Below are 20,764 nucleotides of genomic sequence, written 5' to 3'. Positions count from 1 at the left end.
CAAGACTCACTAATTAATCTAGATGTAAACCTTAGAAATTATAATCCAAACACAATAAGAATATTGCTGCAACTGCATGAAGTAAGACATAAATGAATTGCTACCATTCGATAACGGTGTATAAAAAATAAATTAATGGAAAAGGTGGGCGGCGGGGAGAAGGGTGGGTGGGGGGAGGTGTTGCTGTAATTTGTAAGACAATTCTATCGCGGAAAAATGATTATTTTTCAACAATTTTAATTGAATCGAATATAATATTCACAATAATTTTCTTTTGATTAGCAATACATTTTTTTTAACAGATAATCAGGATATAATTCTATACCATTTCCCCACCCGACCCTATTGTAAGGTACGTGGATGTCATTCAATAGAATATTTTATAAGTTGTATGCTTTGATAGAGTAAAAGGTATACACAAATGTACAAAAGTTGACACGAAGAGAGCACGAAAACGAATACTAATACATGTAGGTCACAGTATGACTTCCTATTCAGTATGAATCAATAAGATTTTCAAAATCTTGCACACGAATATGTTAAATCGGGCTTTTTGTAAGTGTTATGGAAAGTTTTACATTAAAATTCATCTAGCATTTATAAAAATGTCTCTGTATCGTAAGATAAATTAACAAAACTTCACATTATTTGTTTCTACAATTCAAATGCGGGTAATAACGATTTTTTTTTACACCTATCATAAATTGAACTATAAAAAATATATTCCCATCTGCAGCAATTTGTTTTAGACGACTATAATTTTGAAATAAATTATAGTTTGCATTTTCGGCAAGGAAAATATCTTAATATCGTCCGGGTTGATTCTTCGAATGACCTATCTTTCTGAAAGAAAATAACTCCATATAGGTATATAAATGTGCATATTGCTTGCCACAATTCTGTTTATCATGATTTTTTTTTTATTGTTTTATTGGGTTGTTGAGGTATATATTACACAGTGGTTTTATACATATTTTTTAAAGCACTTATTTTTTTACTTTTGTGCTTAGATCTACTTATACCACTTATAAAACTACGGACGATCGCATAATGCCGTTAAATGTCTTATAATTCTATTGAGGTTTTTGGTTTCTTTTATTTCGGCGAACATTGTACATTTCCTTTTTTGTTATTATTTATTTTCCCTGCAATATTGTATACAAAACCATCGTGTTCGTTTCACCTCACAGATTAATGGAATATATTGACGTATCAATTTTTAGATTGCGTTGAAATATAAGGAAGCCTTATGAAAAATAACAGCAATTTTATTTTAAGTTAAGTATATATGCAGTTCTAACCCAATATATGTCACATTAAGGTAAATGGAACTGTAGCAGTTAAAGTTTGCTAGTTAGCAATGCTCCATTTAAAAGTCCATGTAAACATGTATATATGAACATAGTGATTCGTAATTTCTATAAGTTGATCTAACTCTTCTGTTGCTTTGCAAATAGTTCATTAATTGTTTTCTTAGAACGAAGTTTGGTGTTTTCCAAGAAATTGTAAAATGATTGATTGAATCGCTTTTGCTCTTGGTGGAGAGTTTTCTGCATTGATTCTAGAGTATTCTCCCTGTCATTTTCGCCAACACTGAATTCTTCTATTTTTGAAGACATCGATTCAAGCATAGTATTTATCTGTTCTCTATACATTTCTGTTTCATTTTTTGATCGAATTTTATAGTTTTCAACTATTTCCTGGAACGAATAGTTCAGTCGTGATTGGTTATGAAGATAGGTATGTCGCACCAATTCTACAAATGTCTCTGTTTGGTTCATGGCTACATCTATTGTATTCAATTTGGAAGAAATCGCATCTTCCCATCTTTTCGTCTTTCCTTTTATTTTTGTGGAGAGTGATTCTAACATAACTGTAATCTGCTTTCCATATAGTTCGATTTCGTTTTTTGATCGAATCTTTAAATTTTCAACAATTTCTTGGTATGAATCATTGAGTCTTGATTGTTCCTGTAGATCTGTACTTCGCAATGATTCCACAAATATCTCAGTTTGTTTAATGACTGTATCCATTTTATTCAATTTAGAAGAAAATAAGTCTTCCCATCTCTTCATCATTTGATCATTTATTTCCATTTTATGTTCCAAACGCACAAGTTTTTCTAAAACCTTTTCTTCAAAGTGAAATTTGGAACAGGTCAGCAAAGTTTCGGAATCGGAACCAACTGAACTAGATCCCGACAACATAATCGATAGGCTCATTGAAAGCACACGGAAGAGAAACATTTTCGCAATTTAGCCTTGGAACATTTGTGAATCTAAAATGCAACTCCGATAATATATTTCAGAATTTCAGTTTAATAACCAACCATATCCTCAAGGATTAGTAAAACACGTTTTATGTCCTCAAAACATATGTTTGACGGCAGCAAATACTGTCACAGCAGTAGATTAACTAGTTAATCACTGCTTACTTCAATTTCCGCGAACTCTTAACTTGTAAACGCAAGAGAAATTTGCTTTATATTCTGACAGACGGTTACATAAACAAGCTATAAAAGACAAGACATTACTATTTTTGCTTATTTATTACAACTTTGATAAAACAAAAGAAAATTACATGTATTATTTGTAATTTCCAGATGCTCAACTGTACATGCTGTATGCGAGTTGTCAAAACCAATAAAAGAGAATGTTGTTATACAACAATAACACAGCAACAGAATCACAACAATAACAAAAATACATATTAATAGCTTATTGTGATTTTGTTAAAGAAAAGGAATAAAATATGATTTGCAGTTAATGAATCACAAAACTTTCTCACAGGACGTAGTTTTATTCAGACAAAAATGTAAAAATTCTGCAACCGTTATTCAACCAAAGACACTATGGACATACATACCATAAACAAAAAATATCAGTTTGTTATTTAACCATATGTTTTGCAAATTAAAATTATTTTTTGGTTCAAGCGGTAAGACAGTAGGTCGTTTTATGTGGGCGTAACGCGGACCAGTCAATTTTGTGCATAAATGCGATTGCGGTAGATATAATGTCGTTTACTAGTTGACGACAATAGGTCGTCATATGAGAATATCGTATAATTTCCATTAAGTTAGTTTTAGTTTTTTTATGAACATTATATTTTCATTTATCAATTGATGCGTGTTACTTCAAGAAAAAGTATGAATAGTAAATTAACAAGTATAGAACAAGACTTCTTTTCTGTAACTTTGTATCCAGCTGTGAGATTAAGTATTTTAATTTTATTACAAAATCATGTCAAATAAAAGCATTTAAAAAAAGATGAGCCAAGTCTACGTCTAGGTTAAACAAAAACTACATATACTGTTGTTTGTTATTTTACATTATATAAAAAAGTTTTTTCATTAGAACAAAAAAAGAATCTACAATAAAGTCCATTTGAAGATATTTATATTTTATTTTCAGTTAAATATTGAAAATTAAAGTTATATAATTAATTTGTATTATGAGTTTCTTGCATTGGTAGAACTTTAAGCAACCTATCATTCCCCATTGGCGAATATTTTGTTTTATTGCTCACAAGGGATTTTTTCATAAACAATTATTTTAAACAAATATGTGGTCTACAAATAACGAACCTTACATGTAATCTCATTTTTTACAGACATTTATTTTTAATTTTAAAAGAATGTAAGTTTTTAAAGATATGAATTATGTCTTCTTGAAAAGAGTTTCGTATCTATGACCTTGAGCAATCTAGTTTGCCTTACACTTGAATTTGTTCAAAAAATAGTTTTATGATAATAAAATATTGTCATCCAGAATGTCATCAGACTAAATCATATTATTAGACTTCTTTCCATCTTAAAATCATATTGATGTGTCATCTACTTATCGCGAAGTTTCAATGCTGTGACTTCTCCTATTTACCTTTACATTCAGTCTTTTTATTTACGGAATTTGCTGATATCCACCCATTATTCATGACACACGTTTTAAGTCTTTATACATCTTTTAACCCATTTATCACCGATTCATTAAAAACAAAATGTTTTAAAGTTCAAGGCAAAAATCTCATTGTAACAGATCAAATGCTTTTGTAAAATCTACAAAAATAATTGCACTTCAATGTGTTTGTTTCGAAGTAGTCTTTGACTAACATCTTGCATTTTTAACTATTTAACAATATACAATAACATACAAATACCAAATGAGGAAAAAGAAATCTTAAGTGTTAGGTGTCTTTAGATGGTCCGTCACAATACTGCAAATAACATACCATTGAGTCAAAACATTGTGTGCAGGGATAGATTAGAGGCGATGATTATGTGACAACCATTTCTAAAACATTTTTTCCCTAAAGAAATCATGTAACGTTTTTTTATGTCTGTTTTATGCTTGTTGCTGTTTCTAGATTTGCTATAGAGATTAAAGTTTGCAATACATGTATCAGGATTTATGTTGAAAATTCTGAGATTTAAATCAACTTTAAAAATAATCAAGTGCTCATAAAAAAAAGTTGAAATGACGAGTGAAAAAGACAAAGCAAACAAACAACTTCTTTGAAACTAAATATGGATTGCGCGGATTAATTGATGACACGATACTGTTCATTGAGATATTGTTTACGTTGGGTTTTTATGTATATACACTGTATTATACTGTTGTTATAGATACTATTCTTTTGATAAACTGTTTTTCTATGTCAAGCTCACATATTTTCATTTTATTCAACTGATAAAACTCATTAACAAATTCTGAAAACATCAGGATAATTAAGAGTGTGACATGTTGTTACATGCGTATTGTTGAAGTCTGTATGATGACCGCTCTAGATGATATTGGTATAATTTGAATTTTGGGTTTCTGTCTCATTGACAATGATCCAACATCTCAAATTTCCTTGTTATACAAATGTATCATGAATAATCATATGAGCTATACAACTTAGTTTGAGTAGAAGTCCGGCAATTTGTCTCGACGAAGAAGTTTCAAAATGTGCCACAAGTTTTATGTCATATGTATATTTTGTCACATGCTATATTTTTGCTAAGCAACAATAAATAGTTACTAAAAAATCATGACATAAATTTCTAAAGATGTAATACTTGTAATATATTCTCAAATAGAATTCTGCAAAGAATTCGAAAGAAATAAATAACATTGACTGTCATAATAGTGAGAGGTTTAGCGCTATAAAACCAGGTTTAATTCACCATTTTATACATTTGAAAATGACTGTACCAAGCCAGGAATATGACAGTTGTTGGTCATTCTTTTTATGTGGTTTATCATTTGATTATGTCATTGGGTAAGGGACTTTCCATTTTAAATTTTTCTCAGAGTTCAGTATTTATGTGATTTTACTTTTTTCATATGATGTATAATACACAGAAAAAGATTAACAGGAATCGCCATAAAATCCATGAGGCCAAATCAACCAACGACACGCGTTTCCTTCGATAAAAAAATCAGGCACTGCCCACCTGCTTAAGGCAAAGACACGGAATGTAATGGTTCAACTATTCTATGATACATTTTTCTTTATTATAAAGAATGGACTGCTGTAAAGATGGACTGACAAATAGAATGATAAATACTTGAAGCAAGTATAGGCCAACAGTAATGGATAATAGTAAGGAAAAACCTCCTTGGGTTCTTTACAACTTTGCTAAAGAGGATTGTTACTGAAATTAAAGATCAATGAATTATTTTTCTATCGGAAATGAACAGTATATTACATGAATAGAAGAAGGAAATAAAGTTCTATGCTAGATTTTTGCATTGGAGGATTAAACATGATTGATAAAATTAGATGTCTTGTTGGGAAAAGGCTTTCTCAAGGTTGATCGTAGGAGATATATCATGGAAATAAATATTAGATTGGAAAAAATATTGATCTAAGTGTATTAGGTTGATGAGCTACATTGGAATTAGTGCACCAGCGCATATGTCAAGAATGTTTCATTTACATATGAAAAGTGTGAATATGAACTGTTGGAAATGACTCTTACCTTTCTGTTGCTTTGCAAACAATTTATTAATTGTTTTATTAGACTGAAGTTTGGTGTTTTCCAAGAAAAGGTCAAATGATTGGTTGAATCGTCCCTGATCTTGCTGCACGGTATGCTGCATTAATTCCATTGATTTGCCTCTTCTCTTTTCAGCGACACTGACTTCTTAAATTTTTGAAGACATAGATTCTAACATTGAATTAATATGTTGTCCATACATTTCGGATTCATTTTGCGACCGAATTTTAAAATGTTCAACACTATCGTGGTACAAATCGTTAATTCGTGATTGTTCCTGTAAATGTATATCTCGCACTGATTCAATAAATATCTCCGTTGCGGTCACGGCTTTATCCATTTTAAGCAATTTAGTTAAGAATGTATCCTCAAATTTCTCCATCTGTTCGTCTATTTTCGAAGATAGCGATTCTAACTTAACTTCCCATCTTTCCATCTTTTGTTCATTTATTTCCATTGTATTTTCCAACCGCACAAGTTTTTCTAACACCTTTTCTTCAAAATGAAATTTGGAACAAATCAACAAAGATTCGGAATTGGAACCAACTGAACTAGATGCAGACACTGTAATCGATAGGTATATTATAAGAACACGAAAGAGCAAACTTTTAGCCATTTTTCAGAACATTCATGTATAAAGTTTGAAATTCTTAAACAGTTGTTACCCAAATGATTCAGTTCCTCCTCGTTATTGATCTCTTTTTACTGTGAGGGTATGGAATTATAATATCCCAAACTCTTCACAAATCTGGAATTTGATTGGTGTCATGTAGGAGAGTTGACCAATCGGAAGCAAGCAACAATCTATGGATCAATCTGCTCCTCTTCTACTTATGAAGAAACGAAATCGTTCGTTTTGTGACCTTAGCAATGATCAGTAAGTGATTGGTTAATCCTTAGGTTATTTTGCATCATTGGCTGACGATTTCAATGTTTGTGCATTAAGAAGTAAATTTATTCATCGTAAAACAGCAAAGTATAACAACTTTATTTTCCTCTTAATAATAGCTTAATATTTTCATAATCTCTTCTTTCATCTCAACACCGCCCAATGGGGATTTAACAGTGAATAAAAAGCAATTTCTTATAAAAAAATTTGATTTCATGGTAAGTTGCATAAACATTAAACATATGTATAGTCGTTAACATATAACAGTATACAGTCTGGTATTGGCGAAAGAGATTTTTATTTGATTTTAATGTTTTGCTTAAATTGTTGTTTCAAAATAAAACAAGTAGAACTGTTAACTTTAGAATATAAATAAAGCACCGCTTTAAGTTTTGAGTATACAACGGAAAACGAAGAAACATAGCTTTGCATATGCATCACAGACTTTAACATCTTCACAAGGAGTCTGATAACACACATAGGGATGTTCTTATTTTGAGCTCTCTAACACAACGGGAAGACACTATCAAACGTGGCCGTTATGTGTTGAAATATAAAACTATTCAGTAAACAAGAGGTTGATACTTTCAAAAATTCACAAAACAACAACAAAAATTGCACACAACGTCATTATGTGTTAGAGAAGATAGGCAAAAAAATACTGAAAATAATCATTTTTGCATTTGATATTTAGTATAGCATGCCTTTTAATGAAACTAATAGTCGTTACATGTTTTTAAGATCTACATGCAAACATACGCTGAGATCTTGTTACTAATAGGTACATTGAAACACAGTTGATCAAGTGGTATTTAACTTATCGTATCTTTCGCTAATATATGCATTTCCTAAAAAAAAGATTAACGTTCTGTATAATTTTACAAATGAAAAAAGGTGAATATATATTCAGCCAATTTGTTTTTGGCTTTAAAATGCAAAGTTGTTTGTAATCGTTATAATTCTAACCGTGGATTTGTGTTTTCATGATATTCGGGCTATTGTCGAAAATGAAGATTTCAATCTCTCAGTACCTGTAATGAAATTGTTCTTGAAGAATATCTGAGAGATACCTTTACGTATGATATAACTCTGAAGTTCAGAAGACTTGCGGAACTGGATTGTTGATTTCACATATATAGTCTTTATATTTTAACTATTGTTTCAATTGTTTCTATATTCTATATTCTCTATTCTTTATATGTTGTCCCATTGCAATGTACTAAGTCATAATTGTTGTTATCAAATAGTCCGTTTCTATTTATATTGGCGCTTGTTTTTGTTCTTTTTCAGTGTTTCTGTTGTACCTCTTAAAATTGATGAATTTCCCTCGGTTTTAAATTATTATCCGGATTTGTTTTCTGTCAATCGATTTATGACTTTTTAACAGCGGTATACTACTGTTGCTTTTTATTTATGTAAACCAAACCAAGAAGCTTAGATATAAAATTGAACACTTTCATTTGTGACGTGAACTAGTTTTGTAATGCCAGAAACAAAAGGTAAAGGTAACTACGACATTGATAATAATTTGTTTTTCAACACAAGACAGTAAGTAGGACGTACATTCAATTTTTACTTTGCTGCAATAAATTCTCTGAAGCTGAGACACTTTAAAACTTTAATTAGTCAGTAATACGTAATAATGAGATCAGTGTAAACTTTCTTTAAAGATGAAAACACAGAAAAATTAAAAATATAACTTCAATCAATGACAAACTTAAGTTATGCAGCAGCCTAATTTCGAGAATATTGGAACAATGTTTACGTGCTTTTTTATAGATTTAATTTGAATAGTTGCTCTGTGTTGACCCTATTTCTTTTTGTAACATTGTGAAATTAAAACGAATAATGAGCAATATTTTTAAAAAGAAGAAGGTACAATTGAAAAAGAGTGGTGAGTGTGATAGAGTTGCTGTACATTTTACGTATTCTCCGCATCTTGTTTAAATCTTGATGAATAATCAATAAATTAAGTTTAAAATTAATTCACATATATTTATTTCTTGGATAACAGAATTCAAGGGCAATTGGCCGAATGTATGTCTCAAATATCTAAATATAAATTCTCATAACAAAATTCTCATAATTCAAATAATTTATGCATAGGACATGAAAACTAACTGTTTCATTTATGCATTTGTAAATTAAGAATGTTTAACACAAAATATTTGTTATGCAGCAGGTATATGCCATCGTTTGAGATTTCTGTTTTCATAAATCTACATCTTTCAACATTTCAAATAAATAGAAACTATTACACATATTTCTTCAAATTACTTTCTTTTCATATATTGCTAGTTTAAAATCAATTATTAGGAAGAAGTATCATTGAATTCAGAACGAATGCTTCCACATTTTATCAGCTGTTTTTTTAACGACAGACGAAGTATTTACAACATAAAAAACAAGTTATCCTTTCCTTTCGTGTTTAATGGTTTACCTGAGGGCAATACCTTTTACCAGCTGCTACATCGAATATGAAATTTGGGAAATTCATTAATGAAACAATCTGACAAAAGCTTTGATTTTTTCAAAACATTAAAATCATTAGCATGGCTTTTATTTGTATAATGATTAGATTTTACGGTACAATTTTGCACGAGTAGATAATCCACAGTGATAAGTATTAGATAGGGATAATGGATAAACATTCAGATGGCATAAGAACAATAATTGTTAGCTTCAAACAAAAATTCATTGCTGAAATGATACAATATGGGTTACCTTTACATTATATATGATATGTGCAAACATTTTCTAACCGTGCAAAATAAAACATGTCAAAGTTTATCGTTTTCATCCCTCATTTAGCTTTAAATATCTAGCAGACATTATGTAAATGAAATAAAACATAAACACCATTTAATATATGGTTTATTTATGGTTAATATTTTAGACATTTTCAACTACATGTATTTACTTTTCAGCACTTGATATACCATAAAAAACGTAAACGCTCAGTTCGATTAATAACACGAAAATATGATTATCAAAACTAAACGAAGCAACACATTTATTTTGAATTGTCATAGAAAACACAAATGCCATTCCAATGACTTGTTTTTCAATACTACAATTTATCCAGTTTTCATTATTGATAGACAGGAATATCCTGGATGAATATATAGACTAGCATACACGTAAAGCATATCATTGAGTTGAAGATCTACTACAGCAGATATTGGATTAGTTGAGTAAGTACTTGTTGAATCAGATACAGAACCAATAATGGTTACACGGTTCTTTTTGACGAAGAAAGAAGTACCTTGTGTTTTTGTATATATATGGGATGAAATGTAATACACACCTGGAAGCTCATACACACATTTTCCGTTGGATTTGAATTTTTCAATGTTATCTTTTCCTACTTGAAAGTTCACGGTAGAGAATCTGACTACTCCGTCGGAAAAAGTTGTACTCGATGTAACGTAAGCTGTGACAGCCACTGAAAGTAATAAACATATTATAATCGTAACTTAAATGTTTACACATAACTGATGTCTACTTTAGATAATTAATGTATGTATTTTAATAAATATGCAATCAGTAAATACTTTTTGATCCGGATTGTATACATGTGGTCACTTTATATACATAAAATTGAGAATGGAAATGGGGAATGTGTCAAAGAGACAACAACCCGACCAAATAAAAAACAACAGCAGAGGGTCACCAACAGGTCTTCAATGTAGCGAGAAATTCCCGCACCCGGAGGCGTCCCTCAGCTGGCCCCTAAACAAATATATACTAGTCCAGTGATAATGAACGCCATACTAATTTCCAAATTGTACACAAGAAACTAAAATTAAAATAATACAAGACTAACAAAGGCCAGAGGCTCCTGACTTGGGACAGGCGCAAAAATGCTTTATATACATGTACGTCTCACTTATAATTTTTCTCTTTCTTAGTAACTGCACTGTATCACAAATATCATAAATAGAGCAAATACCTTGTAATTTTAGCTTACTTGCGTAAACTCTAAGCACCCTTTTATGACACAGTATTGTTTATCATGATTTTTGCTACTTCGTTTTCCATCTGTTTTTTATGTATACATGATACCGTGGGTAAAGATAATATTTTAATGCACTCATTTGCATGTTATTCTTCTAGTACTATTTATTCCTTATTTTACTTATTCTACTTATTTACTTTTGTTTTTTGTATTATGACGATTAAAAGCAGCTGATTAAGAAATTGGTATTATATAAAGACACATATATTTTGCTGATGTCCGTATGGTGACCGGTTATTATTATTCATTTTTTCTTAATACTAGCACGAATCAGTAATGCGTTGGGTGAATTTTTTATCTTTTCTGCATCGAAAATAACAACAAAATCGAAAATAATGCCCGTCCCTACAAACACTATATATATAGACAAATGTATATATTTGGTGGTTGGGTATCCATGTTAATTTAGCCTTCGTAAAATATCTTAAAAGTATAATGACTTCATCTGATGATTATTCGGGTTGTATAGTTTATAGTTTTGTATAGAATATATTCTTTTATTTGAATACCGACCAACGGTGATTGAACACTGTAAAATAAATCAATTCCTTAAAAAAAAATAGATTTGAAAAATAACTGATTCGGTCAGAGTTTAAGCCAAATCAGGCTTGTAAATTTGTACACCAGATCTCTCCTATCTGTGACGGCATAACACCAGAATCTCTTTACCAACCTGTATTTTAATTGGCGTCTTGTTGCAGGGTTGACCAAAAAGCAGCAAACAACAATCCTCGGGTGAAACTGCTACTACATGTATCCTACTTGTAAAGTTACGGAATCGGTAGACTTGTAACAAATGTAATAAGCAGTAAATTATTGGTTTATCCTTGTCTATTTTGAATGATTCACTGACGATTTTCATTTTTTGTACATTTAGAAGTTAATGTAGCCATAGCAAAGCAGCGAAACATTATGACTTCATTACTCGGGTAATAACAGCTGTGTATTTACAGAAGTTATTCTTTCATTACAACACCACCAAACGGTGATGTAAAGACAAATCCTTCAATTCAGATCTACCATTAATATCTTCTAAATATTTTATTTGAGGTTAGGTAAGAGTTTAAAAATAAGCAAATAAAAAAATGGGCTCACCGACCTCGTTTTTGATCTAAAACGTCATCCTTTTCGTGGAATTTGGAAATCGTGAATTGTAGTTTAATAAAATTTACTGTTTGCAATAGCATTAATTGTTCTAAATGATAAGGATGTTCTTATCCCAAGCTTAAAAACATAGCCGTATTTGACACAACCTTTTTCAACTTTTGATCTTCAGTGCTGTACAACTTTGTACTTTTTTTCACTTTCGATCTTTTATATCTGGGCGTCACTGGTGAGTCTTGTGTGGACGAGGCGCGTTTTTGGCGTATTGAATTTTAAACCTGATGCTTTTGTTATCCATTAATCATGTGTTTCTTTGTCTAACACGTTTTCCTATTTTTTGTATTGTAGTTCTGTAATATTATGTTGTCATTTCAATGTTATATTTAACATTGCCATTAAAGTGCGAGGTTTGGCATGCCACAAAACCAGGTTCAACCCACCATTTTTTCCTTTAAAAATGTCCTGTACCAAGTCAGGAATATGGCCATTGTTATATTATAGTTCGTTTCTGTGTGTGTTACATTTTAACGTTGCGTCGTTTGTTTTCTCTTATTTTTGAGTGTAAATTCACATTGCGATAAGACGTGTCACGGTACTTGTCTATCCCATATTCATGTATTTGGTTTTGATGTTATATTTGTTATTCTCGTGGTATTTTGTCTGATGCTTGGTCCGTTTCTGTGTGTGTTACATTGTAGTGTTGTGTCGTTGTTCACCTCTTATGTTTGGTGCGTTTCCCTCAGTTCTAGTTTGTTACCCCGATTTTGTTTTTTGTCCATGGATTTATGAGTTTGAACAGCGGTATACTACTGTTGCCTTTAGTAGTCAATAGCAGTGTAATATTTTATGAAATGTCTATATCCCCTAAAAATGTGTGTTTTGGTAACCTTGTTGTTAGTTCGCCTTTTTAATTGTGAAATTATGTATATAACAGTCAAGTCTAATAAAAAAAATCAATGTTTATCGATGAGAATTCAACAGAATATGCGTTGTTTTTATATTTAAACAAAATAAGAAAATAAAAAAGTAGGGTCGCCGTAAACGAAAGAGAGATATTTCTGAAAACATTATTAAGAATTTGAATTGGCGGGAATACATTGCACCAATTCTAAAAGCAACGTCGAAAGATGTTATGCCAGTTTATACGATAATCTTACAAGTTATGTACAATTCAGTTCCCGTTATTTGCTGTTTTGTTGTTTGTTTGTTTTTAACAAGCTAAATGCACATTTATATATGCATGTTGGTACGGTGGGTCGAAAATAATGCGTTGTACATGTACATACAAGTATGCTTCTATGAAAATTTCGATACAGGTTAATAAGAGTGTTTATGTCTTAAACATAAGTTCCTCCGAAAATAGTGAAGAACTTTTTTATGTTATTAAATGAACAGCGATATTAAAGTAACAAGTGAAACTGCGAGCTAATGATCACTGATGATACCCCCGGCCGCGGCAAGTGAATACTTTGAATAGTGTAAAAATATGTAAGTGTTCGGTAAACAGGAAGTTGTTGAGTGATGAATCTGAAAATGCATCACCCGGTATAGCTGACTCATATAAGCCCTGAAACCAAATTTCAGTAATCCTTTTATGTAGTCCTGAGAAAAATGTGACGAAAGTTATCAAATTGGCTATCATGTGTTAAATGGTATAAGTGTTCGGTAAACAGTAAGTTGTTGATTAATGAATCTGAAAACGCATCACACGGTTTACCTGACGAAATAAACCCTGAAACTAAATTTTTGAAATCCTTTTAATGTAGTTCCTGAGAAAGATGCGACGAAAAATATTCATGGGAGGGATGGATGGACTAACGGACTGAAAGACTGAAGGACTGACGAATGGACGGACAAACAGGGGTAAAACAGTATACCTTTTTTTTAAGCGGGAGTATAAAGATATGCATATTAACAATAGTTACAGTGAAAGGAAATAAAACAAATGTCTTATGATTTGTATCATAGTATGCAGAATTACTTCTAACATCGAGCTCTGGTTGATATGCTTAGGCAAACCAAATATGTGTTTCCGCTAATCCTACCCATTTTAAACTTAGTGGTACCTTAACACTTTTTATGCTATTTTGGAACAAGCACTGTTAAAATCAGACTGATCGGATCAAAGAGAGATAACTCCCAGAAAAGTTTTCAATCAAATTGTAAAATCAAAAGCTCAAACACATCAAACTAATGAACAACAGTTGTCATATTACTGACATGGAAAAGGCATCAGAATTTGAATATTGTAGTTTAGATATTACTCTTTTACGAGCTTCTATTATAAAGATTGTTTACGTTGATATCCCTTGATAATTTTTATTGTATTTCTTATGTGACAACTTTACCAAAATCTACCTATGCAAATCTTTGTAACCTACATGTATTTATACCGAATGGTTATAATATTGAATACATATACATATATATATTCGTAAACTTATATCTTTAGACAGTCATTTATTGAAGAATATAATGAAATTTCTGGTTTTTGAATTACTGTTTATGCTTTGTTTTAAATGTTGCTTCAAAATAAAACCAGTGAAAATTTGAGCTATAGCATACTAATGAAGCCCCGATTTGAGTATTTGACATAACAAGGAAATCGAAGAGAAATAACTATGAATATTGTGCATTACAGACTACAACATCTTCATATGGAATCTGATACTACGTATACGGATGTTCTTATTTAGAGCTAACTAACACCATCCGAAGAAAATTTTAAATTTGGCCGTTATGTGTTCAAAAATAATAGTAAGCAGTAAGCAGTATGTGAGAAAATCCAGTTTTAAAAGCACATAGTTTTTACAAAACAACAAAAGACAGATTGCTTCTCGACATTTCAATGACAAAAAAAATGTAAGCAAACATGATTTTTTCACAAATTGATTTTCGGATCGTGAAAGATCACATACCGCTTTCTGATCTACGAAGACGTTCAAATTATTCTTCAATTATATGATAATTAATATTTTTCATTGGTATTGAGAAAAACTAGATTGGCCAGGACCCTCAAAGAATTTGAGCATTTCAAAGTATTAATACTTTCAGAAAATGAAAAGAAAAAGAATTAACAATTACGGCAAATAGAAAAGACAATGATAAACAAAACGCCAAAAGAAGATTCCATATACTAGTTTATTCTCTTTCTACAGACCAGCATAATTGACTCACTTTTATATTTTTAAATGATATAGTTATCCAAATAGTGCAGTCGCCAAAAAAGTTATTTGTATATTATCCACCAATGTATGTATATGGTTATTATCCTGCAATTTACACCCGGAACTTGAAACTTTTGTTTCAACATGGACCTCGACGAAGAGACAAAAGTGAACTGTTACGCAAAAAGGCAATCTGTTTTATCGCTTGCTCAAGATATAAATGGGTAACAGGAGATTTTATTTGTACAAGTACAAATAATACAAACAAATTATTATTTGGGCATTTGTGAACATGTTATTTGTATAATAGTTGGCTGATTGTAGGATGAACGTTTTCATTGCCATGTGAAGTACTCACTTATCACGAGTTATAGGATTACTACATTTTGCATATTTGATCTTATAATTATATATATAATCTACATGTCCGTCAGACAGGATTCACCTGACCTCGACTTTGCACTATTTCATGGATGAAAGTTTAGTTTTGTGGTCAAGTCCGTATCGCGGATTCGTTAAGCTATAGGATAACTGTCTGATGTTATGATTGTAAGGTTCGACTTCTGCAAGGTTTCGAATAACATTGACCTCATTATCATTCATCATTTGGCAATGTTTGTTTTATGTTGTTTGGCCTTTTGCTTATATACCTGTATGCTATAGCGCCACGGTATTTGGTGTATGGTGTACATGTCTGTTTGCATGATTTATATATGACGTCAATTGAATTTGATATATTGAATGATAGTATTAAGATGTCTATGTCATATACTTTCGACCTTATGTTCCGAATTAATTGGCCAAATTGACTTTTACATTTGTCAGTTTCTAAGGTACTGTAAGGATCGGAACACTTATATTTGGTGTACGGGATGTTTTTCACGATCTGTATGGCATGATTCATCTGACCTTGACCTCTTTTGATGAACCATTGACAATTTTAAGCGTATTTGACACATCTAGTAAAACCTTTGATATTACAGACGTGAAATAAATATACTATCATAAGTAAAGCATTAAGAGACATTTCAGCATTTGCGCTCTGGTATTTTTTAGCCTGTAGTATATAGTTATCTCATTGGAAATCAAACCACATCTGCTACTTTGTATATGAAGATACATAGAACTTAAGAAAGTACTGTTGCACAAAATGTTGGTTATCGTTCAATCTCAAATTGTTCATGAAAGTTGCTGTTTTTGCTATAGGTTTTTGGTTGATGGTTAACATTCAGGTTTAAACGTTGCATACCCATATTATTGGCTAAATAGTGGAGGTCTGCCTGAATTGTACTAATCTGATTCTCAGAGACGAATTTTTCATACTGATTAAGACACTAAAACTTTCGAGGAAAAGTGTTGAATTAAAAAAAAAATGATAGCTTTAATATTTTTATTCTAATCAAAATAGTTACAGGCTTGAAGTCAAGTGGTAAATGAAATATTGATTTCTGATTACTAGTATTAAAAGTCTGGTCAAGCATTATCTCTCACGATCAAGTTAGATGAAAATTCAACAAATTCAAGATTTTCATAAACAAATTAACTGTTTTAAGGGAAGAGCATACTTTTATTTTACTGTACTATCAGATACACCAGAGATTAAATTTAAAATATATCATGATATATCGAAATATGACCATTATACACGATAATAGGTACAAACAGCGTGTTTATTCTAACTAACCCCATAGACATGAATTGCGCCTTTTGTGTTTTTTTTTCCATATGAGTGATACATATTTTCTTTATCTTATTGCACAATACTGTTGAGAAAGTTGAACAAATTGACAAAAATGTATTTTTTTTTGGTTTGGATTTGTTCCGCGTTTTGAAAATTAAGTGATTTTTCTCAGATTCTGAAATAGAATTTACATAAAATATCATTCACGATCCGGTACCAGAGCTTTTTTTCACGACTGTCTCGCAATACTTGACCACCGTTAGATATTCTTTCACGATCATTTCTCTCTTGAAACCAAATGACACCCGCGTGTACTCCGGCTATTGTCAACAAAGAGGATTTCAATGCTTCAAAAACTGTGATGACATTGTACTGGAGGAATATCTGGAATACTGTTCCTGAAGACCTGAGTGTCTGGAATTGTAGTTTTCACATTCACAATCTTTAATCTTTTTACCATTGTTTCTATTATTCTATTGATGCTATTTTTCGAAATACTTAATATTTTGTCCAATTATAATGAACCAAATCAGGAATATGACAGTTGTTCATCTCGATATTTTTTTTTGTTTTGTTGCAAATAAACTTTTATGTTGTTATGTTGCTTTCCTCTTATAGTAGATGTGTTTCTTTCGATTTTATAGTTTATAAACCCGATGTGTTTTCTCTCAATCGATTTATGACTTTGAACCGCGGTATACTACTGTTGTCGTTATTTATATATACCATTTAAAGATCTTAAAAAAAGAAAATAAAAACAAAAAAACAACAACATTTAAATTGAGTTGTCAAAAATAAACTGACAACGCCATTGCTAAAAACGAACAAGACCAATAGACAATAACATGAATAACATTTAATATAGATATGGACTTAATTGTTTAACAGTTACCAAATAGTGTTTTTTGGTCAGGTTTCAATTTGTAATAATTTTTCAATAGGTGTTTAGTAAAATATTGATTAGATAATTGTCTAGATAGTTTAATAAAAAAAATGTTGTGGTTTTACGTCAAGTAGACAACGACCCACAATACGTAGAATGGGTATAATTTTGTGTTTTCATTGTTAAGGTATTTTTTCTGAATGAATACCAGAGTAAAGCAAAAGAATACTTGAGTATTTCGTCACAAAATTAACTTCTCTAGTTCTAATGGGGCCCAGTTGTTCAACTTGTCGTTAACTCAACGTAAGCGTTAAATTTAACGTGTCGTTAAATATTCTAGCGTATCGTTACTTAACCCATGGTTAAAATGGTGTTGTTCAACTTGGCTTAACGCCGTCGTTAGTTAACGATGACGTTAAATAATTTAACCAATCGTTAAATATTTAACTAAAGTTTAGAGATTATTCTTGTTACCCACAATGCATTGGTTTGTTAATATTTACTTCAACATGGCTGAAAAATCTTCTGCTAAAGCACAAAGGGACAGAAAACCTAACTTCACTCAAGAAGAAGTAAATGTAATTCAAGATCAAGTGCAAAATAATTACAAAGTGATTAATGAAAAGTTTGGGGATAGTATAACCAATTCCAGAAAGACTGCTGTCTGGAGCAGGATTTCCATCTTGGTCAGTGCTCTGGGTGTTGCCAACAGGTCTCCCTAAGACTGTAAAGACAAGTGGGCTAACAGCAAGAAGGAGGCTACGAAGGTCTTTAACAAACGTAACAAAGAGCAGAGGGCTACTGGTGGTGGTCCACATCCAAAAACACTGAGTCTGGCCATTGAAATAGACCTTTGTAAAGACTCAGCTTCATTCAAAGGTCTTGAAGGAGTTGAAAGTGTACTTGGTATGTATCAGTAACTAATTCATAGTCTTTTGTGAATATGTAAAAGTAATAAATCTTTAAATGCTATTCATTATTCTCTCCGATTTCATGCAACTTTGTGTTCATAGAAAAAAATCGCCGATTATTTATACCATGTCATCAAAATTTGACAGGTATTTAGCTGATTTATTATTGTAATCTTTAATAATGTGTAAGCTTAGTATTTAATTGGCATTCGGCTTTATTCAGTTTTACTCAGTAAATAATGAGTATTTCAATTCATTTGGTCAATTATTTATATCGTCTGCATTCCAGTATTTACGTCCTACATATTAACCTCGAAAGACGCTCAGCATGCTAATGAACATATTTGTTTTTGAACCTTATTACCTCATGACACAAATTTTTCTAGGCATGGATGATTTTAAATATTGTCTCTTGACAATATTGTAATGATGGTTTGGGACAATACGTGTTCAGTTCAAATTTTCGTTTATCCATGAAAGAACCTCCTTGCTGTTATTTCCCTTTGATTTGTAGCCGACAAGACGATGTTTCTCGGACCATGGCTAACCCGTACCTAAAATTCGATCATTGCATACGCTCGTAAAGGCCTAGATTTTAACAATTTTAATAATCATCTTTTGTTGATCGTTCAAGATTTTGAAAATAAATATATATAGATGGTGTTAAACTTGGTGGGTTATGAGTGAAAAAAATGTGGATAAAAGGGGGAGGGTTATACAGTGAGAAATGTATACACAGAAGTGCCACTGGAATAGGTCCTTTTTATTTTGTCAAATATATCAAGGGGACGCAATCTCAACACTGTAAATTGTAGATGGGCCAGCAATATCATTTAAGAATTAGCAATGTGAAGAGTTTTTTTTTACAGCGAGTGAGATTGCGAGTTTAAATCCAGCATGGGCAGGTGCCCTCTAATCCTTGATGATAATTGACTAAGGATTTGAAATTACCCTACCTAATGTCGGGTGTTTACTCCAGCTTCATCCATCAATAAAAACTGACTTCCACGAAATAGCATGATTGTGCTGAAAGCGGCGTTAAACACCAATATTCATTATTCATCAAAACCAATAGATTTGCTAGAAAATTATTTAAAATGGTGCAATACTGCCTTAAAATTTAACAGAAAGTTTTCTTCTGATATAGTTATGTTACTAGCCATCTCGTTTTGGTTGTCATTGATGCATATGGTTTGTCAGGCTAGGTTAATGAAAGCAAAGAAAGGATGGCTGACAAAAAAAAAACTCTCTTTAAGTAAGAAAATTTAACAATAGACACAAGTCTATTCATCATCATGATAATCATAAAAATAACAATCACCTTATTATATTTTCTAGATGACAACTCAGCAGCATTGCCGGAGGAGAGTGCAACAAATTCCCAGGACCTATTTGATACCCCTCCAAGCCAACCACTTTCCCAATATGGATCTGAATCCATTCTTCAGCCATTACCACTACTACCGCTTCTATCGAATGTAAATATCCAGGTGCCATGCCCAGCAGCTGCAGTAGTTGAGTTGGAGACTCTAACAGCACAGAAAGCAGAAAATCCAAAGAAGAGGAAAGCAACTGCTGGTGATGTTTATGGGCTTCAGGTAAAATTTCACATTTGCATTTATTTTAGAAATAATCCAGAATAATAAAAAACGATAAACATACCATTGTCTTATAATGAATGGCTCGGTGTTAGTTTCAAGACTGTCATTACTCGGAAAAATGAAAAGTTAAAAATCAATTATCAACACTAAGAAAAGTTGACTTTTTGGGTCACCATCGATTAGTTTGTATCATACAGATGCAGATCCAGGGGGCTAGGGGCCCGGTTGATCCCCTCCCATTTATGGTCAGTCAGTACCCCCTTACAAAAAGTTCTGGATCTACCACTGGTATAGGCAATGATGTGAGACCGTGTATCGATCTTAAATTACACTAAATCAACATCTTTATGAAAATCTTCTAATATAAATAATTTAAATTCATGGTCTTCCAGCTGCTGGCCAAAGCACATGTCCAACAGGTCAAACACTTTACTCTGGAAATCTCAATTTCATGCAATACTTCTGTAAATTCCACAAGAGTTGTAAGGTATACAGACACATATACAGATATATGTTAAAATAATCATATG

This window comes from Mytilus galloprovincialis, chromosome 10 (assembly GCF_965363235.1).
Source record: "Mytilus galloprovincialis chromosome 10, xbMytGall1.hap1.1, whole genome shotgun sequence".
NCBI lineage: Eukaryota > Metazoa > Mollusca > Bivalvia > Mytilida > Mytilidae > Mytilus > Mytilus galloprovincialis.
This window is presented reverse-complemented; position numbering follows the sequence as displayed.